This window comes from Babylonia areolata, chromosome 31 (assembly GCF_041734735.1).
Source record: "Babylonia areolata isolate BAREFJ2019XMU chromosome 31, ASM4173473v1, whole genome shotgun sequence".
Taxonomy (NCBI): domain Eukaryota; kingdom Metazoa; phylum Mollusca; class Gastropoda; order Neogastropoda; family Buccinidae; genus Babylonia; species Babylonia areolata.
The window spans coordinates 5671419-5683918 of record NC_134906.1 but is presented as its reverse complement, the minus strand read 5'-3'; the positions used below and the strand labels follow the sequence as shown (position 1 = coordinate 5683918).

The 12500-nt window shown below is 44.6% G+C and overlaps 1 protein-coding gene across 2 annotated transcripts in view; it reads left to right on the top strand.

The window, feature by feature from the left end:
• LOC143276184 (EVI5-like protein) overlaps nucleotides 1–12500 on the top strand; it is a 91500-nt gene that overhangs the window by 47567 nt on the left and 31433 nt on the right. The window lies entirely within an intron of this gene.

Below are 12500 nucleotides of genomic sequence, written 5' to 3'. Positions count from 1 at the left end.
CGCGCGAAACTACCCCAAACCACCCGAAAGTTTGATTCGAAACGGCCTGTTATAGTTTATGTATTTATTTATTTTTTTTATATTCGCCTTTATGCTTGTCTCTCTGATTGACCGACTAATGTTGTTTTAGTCAGCTGTGTCTATCTATCTGTCTCTTTCACTTTTTTTTCTTTCTTTCTTTAAAGACACGGTGTTCTGTTCCCGAAATTCTGTTGTTCATGTTCCTGATTTGAACGATTGGTCTTCCTGAAAAGAAAGGAAGAAAGAAAATAATGGAGTTGGTAATGTTTGCCAGGAATAAGGGAACCCCCCCCCCCTCCCTACTCCCCCCCCCCACACGCACACAGACACAGACACAGACACACACGCTCTCTCTCTGTGTCTCTGTCTCTGTCTGTCTCTCTGCCAGGAAGTTCGATTATTTGTAGTGTCCGTGGTGATGAAGCACTTATTGATGACATAATAATTATATCGATCATCAGAGTGTGTGTGTGTGTTGGGTGGGGGGTGGGGGGTAGGGGGTGGGGAGTGGTGACGGCATTGGGGCTGAGTGTCCTTGGGTCGTGCGTGCTGGTTGACATGAGAGGTTTGGGGGGGTGGGGGAGGGTGGTGGGGTGGGGGGGAGGGTGGTGGAATCACGTGTTTGCTGGTGATGTTGGAGTGGTGTTGGAGTCACGTTGTTGGAAACTGCATAATACAGTCTTCGGAAATTTCGCTGGCTGTGGTCACACTCTCCTGCTGCCTATTTGTGAGTCATGTTTTCAGGAGTCAGCGTACTGATCGTTTTGGGGTGGGTGGAAGGGTGAGGAGGGCGGGGGTGGGGGGGGGGGGGGGGAGGGGAGTGGGGGGGGGGGGGGGTCAACGTCTAGTCTGTCTCTCTCTGTCTCCGTCTATCTCTGTCTCTCCCTCTCTGTGTCTTGCTTTTGTATTGAGTATTTGTGATGTTTTCCCTTTTCGTGAGGGCAGGATGAAAACAAGTCATTTGTGCTTATTCCTTTCTTTTTTTTTCCCCCTCAGTAAAAAAATTGATTCGTTTGTTCGATCGTTCATCCTCTCGCTCTGTCTGTCTGTCACTGTTTGTCTGTCTGTCCATCTGTCTGTCTGTCTGTCTCTCCCTCTCTTTCCCTCCTCATCTTTGTCAGTCTATCTCTGTTTGTCTGTCTCTGACTGACTGTCTGTCTGTCTGTCTGTCTGTCTCTCTTTCCTTCCTTCCTCATCTCTTGTCAGTCTGTCTGTCTGTCTGTCTTATTGTCCAGTCACGTTGTTGTTTCTTTTCCATACCCCCACCCCCACCCCCACCCAAATCGGACGGGCACGGGTAGGGGGTTAGGGGGAGAAGGAGGGCGAAGTGCGTGTGTGTGATATGTGTGTGTGTGTGTGTGTGTGTGTGTGTGTGTGTGTGTGTGTGTGTGTGTGTGTGTGTGTGTGTGTATGTGTGTGTGTGTGTGTGTGTGATGTACCCCGGTTTTCTCTTCTGCCCCACCCCCCCTCTCTCTCCCTCCCTCCCTCCCTAGCTCTCTCTCTCTTTCCCTTCCCCCTCTTTCTCTCCTCTCTCTCCCTTTCTCTCTTCCTCTTTCTCCCTCTCCCTGTCTCTTTGCCTCATGTTGATGTGCTTTAGACACATACATATACAAGAGGACACACACACACACGTACATACACACACACACACACAAACACACACACACACACACACACACACACATGCATCAGGGAGAGGTGGAAGGAAGGAGAAAGAGATCAATACACACGTTGCCAGCCAACAAATGAGGCTGACTCACAGGACAGGTTGGCCTGGCCTCCCTGTGCCACACACACACACACACACACACACACACACACACACACACACACACACCGTACATACAAGCATAAACACACACACACACACACACACACACACACACTCACACGTACATACAAACACACACACACACACACACACACACACACACACACACACACACACACCGACAGACCGACACTGGCATATATACAGATAGGAAATAGACATAAAACAAACAAACAAGACTGACAGAAAATTGACATGAAACAGACAGCCTTCCTATGCCACAGGCAGACAGACAGACCGACATTGACACATATACAGATAAGGATATAGAGAGACAGAAAATTGTCATGAAACAGACAGCCTTCCTATGCCACAGGCAGACAGACAGACAGACAGACAGAAAGACCGACAATTGACATGTATAGTCATTTGGATGAGACGATAAACCGAGGTCCCGTGTGCAGCATGCACTTAGCGCACGTAAAAGAACCCACGGCAACAAAAGGGTTGTTCCTGGCAAAATTCTGAAGAAAAAACCACTTCGATAAAACTGCACGCAGGAAAAAAATGCACGCAGGGGGGGAAAAAAAAGAAGAAAAAAAAGGGTGGCGCTGTAGTGCAGCGACGCGCTCTCCCTGGGGAGAGCAGCCCGAATTTCACCCAGAGAAATCTGTTGTGATAAAAAAAGAAATACAAATACAAATACAAATGTATAAAGTCTATATTGACAGATATACACACAGACAGACAGACAGGAAATAGACATAAACCTGACAGAAAATTTACTCACAGACAGAAAACATAAAATAAACAGAGACAGAAAAAAGATAGACCAACAGAAAATTGATTGACAGACAGAAATTGACAGAGACAGAAAATTGACATTCAGACCAAAAAATGACAAACAGGAATTGACATACAGACAGAAAATGTGTGTGAGTGAGTGATGAGTGTGTGTGTGTGTGTGTGTGTGTGTGTGGAACAATAACAAAAATAACAATTAGATCATCCTCTCTCTCTCTCTCTCTCTCTCTCTCTCTCTCTCTCTCTCTCTCTCTATATATATATATATATATATATATATGTATGCATGCATCCATCCTTCCATCCATCCATGCATGCATGAAGAAGTTAAGGTTAGGAGACACATCTCCTGTTGTACGTGTGTGTCTGTTGTGGGGGGTCATCCTTCACGTATAATATGGCCAGAGAGAGAGAGAGAGAGAGAGAGAGATGATTTAGTGTGGAGCATTTCTGTGTATTTATTGTGTGTGTTTCTGTTGCTAGCTTCACACAACTACTGTTGTTTGTGAGTGTGGGGGAGGGTGGAGGGTGGGGGGTGGGGGGGGGGGGAGTGGAATCTACGATTTTCTAGAGCCGTTGCTGTTGTTTTATTTATTTATTATTTTTTTAAGAACAATATACGTACAAGAGAGAGAGAGAGAGAGACGCTTTGACATTTTTATTGTCATTACCTGTAAGGGGTCTATTGACAAGGGGGTGACGGTGATTAATTCTGAAATCCCCTTAAGTGCAAAGGGGAAAAGAAAAATAGCCCAAACAACCCGTTTTCTGGAAAGTCTACACAGTGTTTATATAATAAATACTCCAACAGTTTTAGGGAAACACGTGGACTGGGTGTGGAGAGAGTCACCCACTTTGTAGAGGTCTGATCTCACCACGCTGGTGGAATCCCCTTGTTCGCAGAATGACTGTGCCGTGTTTACGTCTTCCGAGAATTTTTCATTTGTCATTTTTTTTTTTTGAAATTAATTAATTCATTTATTTATTTATTTATTTTTTTTAACGTCTTTCGAGAAATTGTTAAAAGGAAACTGGCAACTGTTAAAAGTGTTAGAAGAACCCTTTTTTTCCGGTTATGTGCGTTTTTTTCATGTGCAGTTTTTCTTTTTCTTTTTTTTTTTTTTTAAGGATCAGTTAGTGAGAACAACTTTACGCCCCCCAAAAAGCAACAACAACAACAACAAAAAAACAAACAAAAAAACCCAAAGAAAAGCAACAGCAAACAAACAAAAAAAGCCCCCCCCCTCCCCCCTAAACAACAGCAACACAACAACAACAACAAAAAAACAACAACAAAAAGAAAACACACCAAAAAAACAACAACAAAAAACACACACACAAATAAAAATATAAATGTACAGCAGATTATTCGAGTCCAGTGCATCGCTGTCGTGATCAACCTTTCAAGCAAGGTGTTTCTTTTTTTCTTCCTTTTCTTAATCTTTTTAAATTTTTTAAATTTTTTAAAAAATAAATCAGATCGACATCGTCAGTGTATGTGTGGATTCATCATCATCACCCCTCCCCCTTGAGCGAGGAAGCATGTGTTTGAAGAGTGACAGCACACGTTGACAGACGATGTTTTGAGGAAACCCGTGTATGTGTATGTGTGTGTGTGAGTGACGCCACAACATTTACAAACAAACCTGCATCAGATGCTGTGCTGCTTTTCATGTTGTGCGTGTGATGTGACACTTCCCTCTGTCGGCTCCAAAAGCGACTGCGAGACCCTACCTATTGGAGTTTAACTCACTCAGTACGGCCAGTCCTCTCTTCTCCTCTACACAGACCCCTCGGATGTCCAGTGGGTGTCTGAATGACCCAACCTTTAGCTTCCGTCGTCAGAATTGTGGCATTCTTTGTCAGCATTCACGTCTTCAGTGTAAGAGCCTTCCGCTTGGCAATATTTTGATGATGGTAATTGGGGGTGAAACGCTGTTAACGTCGTCTCTTTCGCCGTTCGTACGGGAAGAGTTAACGACCTGTTGGCGTCTACACCCTTAAGGTCAAGGTGCGAGACCCTGCAGTGCGTTGTGAATTAGAGGAAACCGAGCCAGCTCATCCGTGCCGTCAGATAATGATAATTAGTGCGCCGTTCGTTGACAAGCGTCGTGAAACCGTTGGTGGAGTGTGACAAGCAGAAAAACAACAACAACAACAATAACAACAGTTCGTTGGAAGAGAAGAAATTATATACACGTCGCTGCTGCTGTTGTTCTTGAGTTACGAGTCACCGTTGGAGTTCATCTTAGTTTGCTGCCAGGACATACGTTGTGAATTCCGACAGAGCTGCTCTGCAGATTTCTGTTGAGGACTTGGTGGGGGAAGCATAAAAAGTCATGAGAGGTTGATGGAGCTTTAACAGAAGAAGCTATATTAAAAGTAAACATTGCTGGTGTCTTATTGTCAGTATACCTGTATGTATATGTAAGACAAAATATTAAATTAAAAAAAAAAAAAAGGTAGGAGGAAAAAAACAAAAAAACAAAAACAGAGAGAGAGAGAGAGAGAGAGACAGAGAGAGAAGATTCTGAGAAATCGTGCAAAGCTGCTTATTGGAAATTTCCAGGTGACGAGATTGCAGAGATCTCAGTGAAAAAAACCCCCCAAAAAACCCAACAAAACTGCTTGAAAACATTCAGGGGGAAAAATCAACAACAACAAAATCGAACGTGAAGAGGATTTTAAAAAACAACAACAACAACAACAAAAAAATCGAACTCGAAAAAAAGAACATTAGGAAAAATCCAAAAGAAATCTAACTCAAGTCGTGTGTCTGTCCTTTTTTTTTTTTTTTTTTTTTTTTTTTTTTAAATAAGCGGTGACAGTGGAATGTAGGTCAGGGTCAGTGAGTGTTGTGCTGCTTGCTGGCTGGCTTTGTAGTATAGGGAGATAGAGACTGAAGAGAGGAAAGAGAGGTAGAAAGAGAGAGAGAGAGAGACAGATTAGAGCCCGGATCATGCCACAGGCGCCTGACAGCAGGGACATTTGTCGCGCCGCCCAGGGTCGCTCGTCACACTCTGCCCATGGATTTTGTCAACTTCGGGGAGGAGGAGGAGGAGGCGGCGTCCGCGGATGAGTGAGTGATGGGTGGGGGGGTGGGGATGGGGGTGGGGTGGGGGTTGTGTGTGTGTGTGTGTGTGTGTGTGTGTGTGTGTGTGTGTGTGTGTGTGTTGGTCGGTTTGTCTGTTCTGTTTGTCTTTCCCGCATATGCATGCACACACAAATGCACGTGCGCGTGCATACACACACACACACACACACGCACGCACACATGCATGCACAAACACACACAGATACACGCATACACACGCATAAACACACATACACGCACGCACGCACATGCATGTACGTACGCAAACACACTCCCCCCCCACACCACATCCCCCCCCTCCCTCCCCCCCCCCCCGCGCCCCCAAACAACAACAACAACAACAAAAAACAAACAAAAACAAAAAGAACAACAACAACAACAGCAACAACAACAAAAAACAAAACAAACAAACAAACAACAACAACAACAACAAAAAACCCACCACCAACAAACAATGACCATCACCACCACTTTCCATTTCTACCTCTTGTCTGGTTCTCTTTGTCAACCCTTTCTCCCTTGGCCTCCGCCCTACCCCCCCCCCCCCCACCCCCCCCCGCAGCCTAAATTGATTATCAATCATTCTGATTCATTTCCTTTCCATGCTTATTTGTCTGTGTATCGATCAGTCTGTATGTCTCCTTGTCTGCAGGTTTATCTGCACATCTGTTTGTCTGTATATCGATCAGTCTGTATGTCTCCTTGTCTGCAGGTTTATCTGCACGTCTGTTTGTCTGTGTATCGATCAGTCTGTATGTCTTCTTGTCTGCAGGTTTATCTGCACGTCTGTTTGTCTGTATATCGATCAGTCTGTATGTCTCCTTGTCTGCAGGTTTATCTGCACGTCTGTTTGTCTGTATATCGATCAGTCTGTATGTCTTATTGTCTGCAGGTTTATCTGCATGTCTGTTTGTCTGTATATCGATCAGTCTGTGTGTCTCCCTGTCTGCAGGTTTATCTGCACGTCTGTTTGTCTGTATATCGATCAGTCTGTCTGTCTCCTTGTCTGCAGGTTTATCTGCACGTCTGTTTGTCTGTATATCGATCAGTCTGTATGTCTTCTTGTCTGCAGGTTTATCTGCACATCTGTTTGTCTGTATATCGATCAGTCTGATTGTCTCCTTGTCTGCAGGTTTATCTGCACGTCTGTTTGTCTGTATATCGATCAGTCTGTATGTCTCCTTGTCTGCAGGTTTATCTGCATGTCTGTTTGTCTGTGTATCGATCAGTCTGTATGTCTCCTTGTCTGCAGGTTTATCAGCACGTCTGTTTGTCTGTGTATTGATCAGTCTGTATGTCTTCTTGTCTGCAGGTTTATCTGCACGTCTGTATATCGATCAGTCTGTATGTCTTCTTGTCAGGAGGTTTATCTGCACGTCTGTTTGTCTGTATATCGATTAGTCTGTATGTCTCCTTGTCTGCAGGTTTATCTGCACGTCTGTATATCGATCAGTCTGTATGTCTCCTTGTCTGTAGGTTTATCTGCATGTCTGTTTGTCTGTATATCGATTAGTCTGTATGTCTCCTTGTCTGCAGGTTTATCTGCACGTCTGTTTGTCTGTATATCGATCAGTCTGTGTGTCTCCTTGTCTGCAGGTTTATCTGCACGTCTGTTTGTCTGTGTATCGATCAGTCTGTATGTCTCCTTGTCTGCAGGTTTATCTGCACGTCTGTTTGTCTGTGTATCGATCAGTCTGTATGTCTCCTTGTCTGGAGGTTTGTCTGCACGTCTGTTTGTCTGTATATCGATCAGTCTGTGTGTCCCCTTGTCTGCAGGTTTATCTGCACGTCTGTTTGTCTGTGTATTGATCAGTCTGTATGTCTTCTTGTCTGCAGGTTTATCTGCACGTCTGTATATCGATCAGTCTGTATGTCTCCTTGTCTGCAGGTTTATCTGCACGTCTGTATATCGATCAGTCTGTATGTCTCCTTGTCTGCAGGTTTATCTGCACGTCTGTTTGTATATCGATCAGTCTGTATGTCTCCTTGTCAGCAGGTTTATCTGCACATCTGTTTGTCTGTATATCGATCAGTCTGTGTTTCTTCTTGTCTGCAGGTTTATCTGCAAGTCTGTTTGTCTGTATATCGATCAGTCTGTATGTCTCCTTGTCTGCAGGTTTATCTGCACGTCTGTTTGTCTGTATATCGATCAGTCTGTATGTCTCCTTGTCTGCAGGTTTATCTGCACGTCTGTTTGTCTGTGTATCGATCAGTCTGTATGTCTCCTTGTCTGCAGGTTTATCTGCATGTCTGTTTGTCTGTATATCGATCAGTCTGTATGTCTCCCTGTGTGCAGGTTTATCTGCACGTCTGTTTGTCTGTATATCAATTAGTCTGTCTGTGTGTCTCCTTGTCTGCAGGTTTATCAGCACGTCTGTTTGTCTGTATATCGATCAGTCTGTATGTCTTCTTGTCTGCAGGTTTATCAGCACGTCTGTTTGTCTGTATATCGATCAGTCTGTCTGTCTGTCTCCTTGTCTGCAGGTTTATCTGCACGTCTGTTTGTCTGTATATATCGATCAGTCTGTATGTCTCCTTGTCTGCAGGTTTATCTGCACGTCTGTTTGTCTGTATATCGATCTGTCTGCAAAAACCTGTTTGTCAGCATATCAGTCTGTCTTGTCTGCATGCCTGTTAGTGTGTCTGTATATCCATCTGTCTGCCTGTCTGCCTGTTAGTCTTGTGTCTGCTTATCCATCCTGTCTGTATGTATGCCTGTTTGTCTGTGTATTGATTTGTCTGTTTGCAAGTTAGTCTTTCTGCGTATCAGTCTGTCTGTATGCCTGTTTGTTTGCATATTGATTTGTCTGTCAGTCTGCCTGTTAGTCTGTCTTTCATATCAACCTGTCTTTATGCCTGTTTATCTGCATATTGATTTGTGTCTGTGCGTGCCTGTTAGTCTGTCTGCATATCGATCTGTCTGTCTGTGTGCCTGTTAGCCTGCATACTGATTTGTCTATATGCCTGTTAGTCTGCATACTGATTTGTCTATATGCCTGTTTGTCTGCATACTGATTTGTCTATATGCCTGTTTGTCTGCATACTGATTTGTCTATATGCCTGTTTGTCTGCATACTGATTTGTCTGTATGCCTGTTTGTCTGCATACTCAATTGTCTGTCTGTGCATCTGTTAGTCTGCATACTGATTTGTCAGTATGCCTGTTTGTCTGCATACTCATTTGTCTTTCTGTGTGCCTGTTAGTCTGCATATCGATTTGTTTGTATGCCTTGTAGCCTTTCTGCTTGATATTGATTTTGTCTGTTCCTGCAGTTCTGAACAGACTTCACATAAGCACAGGAGAACTGCCAGTTCTTTTCGCACCAAGCTGGCTTTCGAAATGTAATGGGGTTTGAATCAGAAGGCACCCACCATGACAAAAATTGCCGATTTATTTGACCATCTTAAATGTGCTGTCATTTTTGCTTGGTGACAGTGCGGTGTTGTTGTTATCTGGAGGATTTTTTTGGTTTTTGTATCAGTGTTATTTTTTTTCTTTTGTTTGGAGGGGTGGAGGTGGGGGTGGGGGCAGGGGCAAATGTCTGTCTGTCTTTTTTATTTATTCATTTTAAAAATAAAATTGAAATATTTTTGTCAATGTAGTGTCAAGTGCTCTCTCTCTCTTTTTCTCCCTCTCTCTTTTTCTCTCTCTCTCTCACTCTCTTTCTCTCTCTCTCTCTCTCTCTCTTTCTCTCTCTCTCTCTCCACTTTTCTGGGATGGTTTTCATCCCATTTTGGCCCTGAGGAGTATGACAACGTTAAACTGTGGAATGTGGCCAGCCATTCTTTTTTTGTGTGTTCGTCAGAAGTCGAGAGGAAAACAAAACGAAACAAAACAAAACGAAGCAAAAACAAACGAAAAAAGAACAACCATGATATTTAACTAAATCTGCATGTTTTGCTTGTTGGAGGTTTCTGTACACTTACCTGTGGTCGTCCTCTCTTCGAGTCATCCTACCCCCTCCCCTGCCCTCCCCTCCACACCCCTCACTTGCTTTCTCATCTGCCCTCCTTCCTTCCTTCCTTTCTCCTCAGTTAATCTCCACCTCATCCAGTTGACCTGCCAGAGGTGACTGAGCCACAAACACCCTGTGGTGTTTTAGAAGACCTGGTGTAACAGCTTCTTCTTCTTCTTCTTCTTCTTCTGCGTTCGTGGGCTGCAACTCCCACGTTCAGTCGTATGCACACGAGTGGGCTTTTACGTGTATGACCGTTTTTACCCCGCCATGTAGGCAGCCATACTCCGTTTTCGGGGGTGTGCATGCTGGGTATGTTCTTGTTTCCACCGAACGCTGACATGGATTACGGGATCTTTAACGTGCGTATTTGATCTTCTGCTTGCATATACACACGAAGGGGGTTCAGGCACTAGCAGGTCTGCACATATGTTGACCTGGGAGATCGGAAAAATCTCCACCCTTCACCCACCAGGCGTCGTAACCGTGATTCGAACCCCGGGACCCTCAGATTGACAGTCCAACGCTTTAACCACTCGGCTGTTGCGCCCGTTGTAACAGCTTCAAACTACCTCTTACTGTTTTTTTTTGTTTAAAAAAATTTTTTTTTTTTTATCCCCAGGGTCAAAACCTTTAATCGGAAATTAACAAACAATAAGGCCAGGAGATGAAATGATTAACAAATAAATAGTAAAGAGTGGTAACTCTTTCCATTCACAAGGTACACAACTTTCAAGTCAGTGTTGCTTACACAGTGACCAATTCAGCTAGCACACAGGTAAATAAAAAGTACATTGGAACAAACCCAGACACTTCCTCAAAAAAGGAAGCGCCGGGCCTGCCCTTATACCGATCATTTTGACATGTGCACACAGCATCAAAGACAGAAGAAATGTGCAAACACAAATATTGAAATAGGCTTTTATTCAAGACTGGCATAGCCTCTTTAATCCCGAACAAGCCACACAGAACACATGGGCAATACAGAGCAAACACACGGTTGCCTCGGTGGTTTTTCAACTGGAAATTAACAAACAACGAGGCCAGGAGATGAAATGATTAACAAATAGTAAAAGAGTGGTAACTCTCTCCATCAAACCTTTAATCATTAGCATTCCGAGCTAGACCCTGGGTGTCATTTGAGGCTAGTTAAGATTGACCCCCCCCCCCCCCCCACACACACACACCCATGATATTATGCCCTGGGTAAGCCAGACTTGACCCCCCATGGTAAAAGTCAGCAGGGGCAGGAGGATCAGGCTGCCTACACCGGGGCAGGAGAAAACATTTTCACAACCCAGTGCTTGTCAGGTGTGAGAGTCATCCCCCCTCCCCCTTCCCTCCCCTTGCCTCACCACTGACCTCTCATTGTGTGCAGGATGGACATTTAGAGGGTGTGTGTGTGTGGGGGGGGGGGGGGGTGGAGGCGTGGGGGTGTCAGGGGGTGTCCTCTGTCAACTGTATCCTTCCGCTTCACCGCTCCCCCTGAAGGGAGAGAGGCCATGCCTGGTTGACCTGTGTAAAGTTTTAGCGGTCACAGGTCTGTTTGTTGCCTGTGCTATGCGGTTATGTCCCTTGTGATGGGGGAGGTCACACACACACACACACACACACACACACAGTGCCGGTTAACCCTTTCACCGCCAGTCAGTTTAGAGTGCAAATTAACCTTGTAGCAGGGACCACAGAAAAGATGGTGTCTTAAAGTCTTAACTCCCGAGAGCAAGGTTTCGGTTGCGCATGCGCACTAGAGCCTATCCATAAAAGGGAAAGGGGCGGAGTTTATCTATAAAAAGCGCGAGCACGTGTCCGGTAGAAATGTAAACATGTGGGAGGTGAAAGCAAAACAAAGACCGACTCACTGTTAGCGGAGAAAGATATCCGTGTACTCCTGCCACACAATGTGGTCGTTTACGGTTGCCAACGTCGAGGGGCTGTCTGCATGCTTTCCAATTCTCACCGGACAGTACCACGTGCTGGTGCTATTTTTATCTCACAGACACGTCTAGCGCAAACACAAACGGCTCTAGCTCCGCCACTTTTCTCTGCATTCAAATTTTGTATTACGTGTAGCTGACACATTTTGTACTTTCCAAAGTCAATTCAGGTCTAGATTGGAAGCTGCTAGGCAAATCTCGCTCTCTGCCATAAATGAAGCCAAACCGTAGCTTTATTAGGCTTTTATTTTGAATAAACCTTCACCGACGTCACAGTGTCAGACTCTGGTGAGAAACTGGCTTGATTCAAATCGCCCGCCATTTATAGTCCAGTTCAGGCTTTAAGAATAGCTGGGGATTGATTCCCCTGTGATGTGTAGAGAGAGAAAAAAAAAGGCCAATCCTACCACTGAAAATTAAGAGCATTAGGTTAATGCACAAAAGGCCCATCATCTGGTTTGCATTTCAGTGACATGGGTGCTTTACCTAGCCTGGTGCCGAAATGCGACCATGGCGGTGAAACGGTTAACAGTGATGGAGGGAATGGATGAGGTGGGGGGGGGGGGGGGGGGAGGTGGTGCGGACTGTCAGTTTTTTGTGGGGGAGGAGTTGTTCCCCCACCCCCCTGCCCTCCCGCACTCCCCTACCCCTCATCCCTCCTTGGTTCGTATTGTGGTTGGTAATTGTGTAATTCTGTACCTTACCTGTCTTTCTGCTCTCAGTATTACTGTTGGGGGAGGGGGAGGGCCTGGAGAAATGTAGAGCATGGTGTCCTCATGAGGTCTTTGTGCTGCATTGTCTGTTTATGGAGTTTAGAGATGGGGGTGATTTTTTTTTTTTTTTATTTTTTATTATGAAGGTTCATTGCTAATTAAAGTAAAAAAAAATTTTTTTTTTCAAATTGAATAAACAATAGCT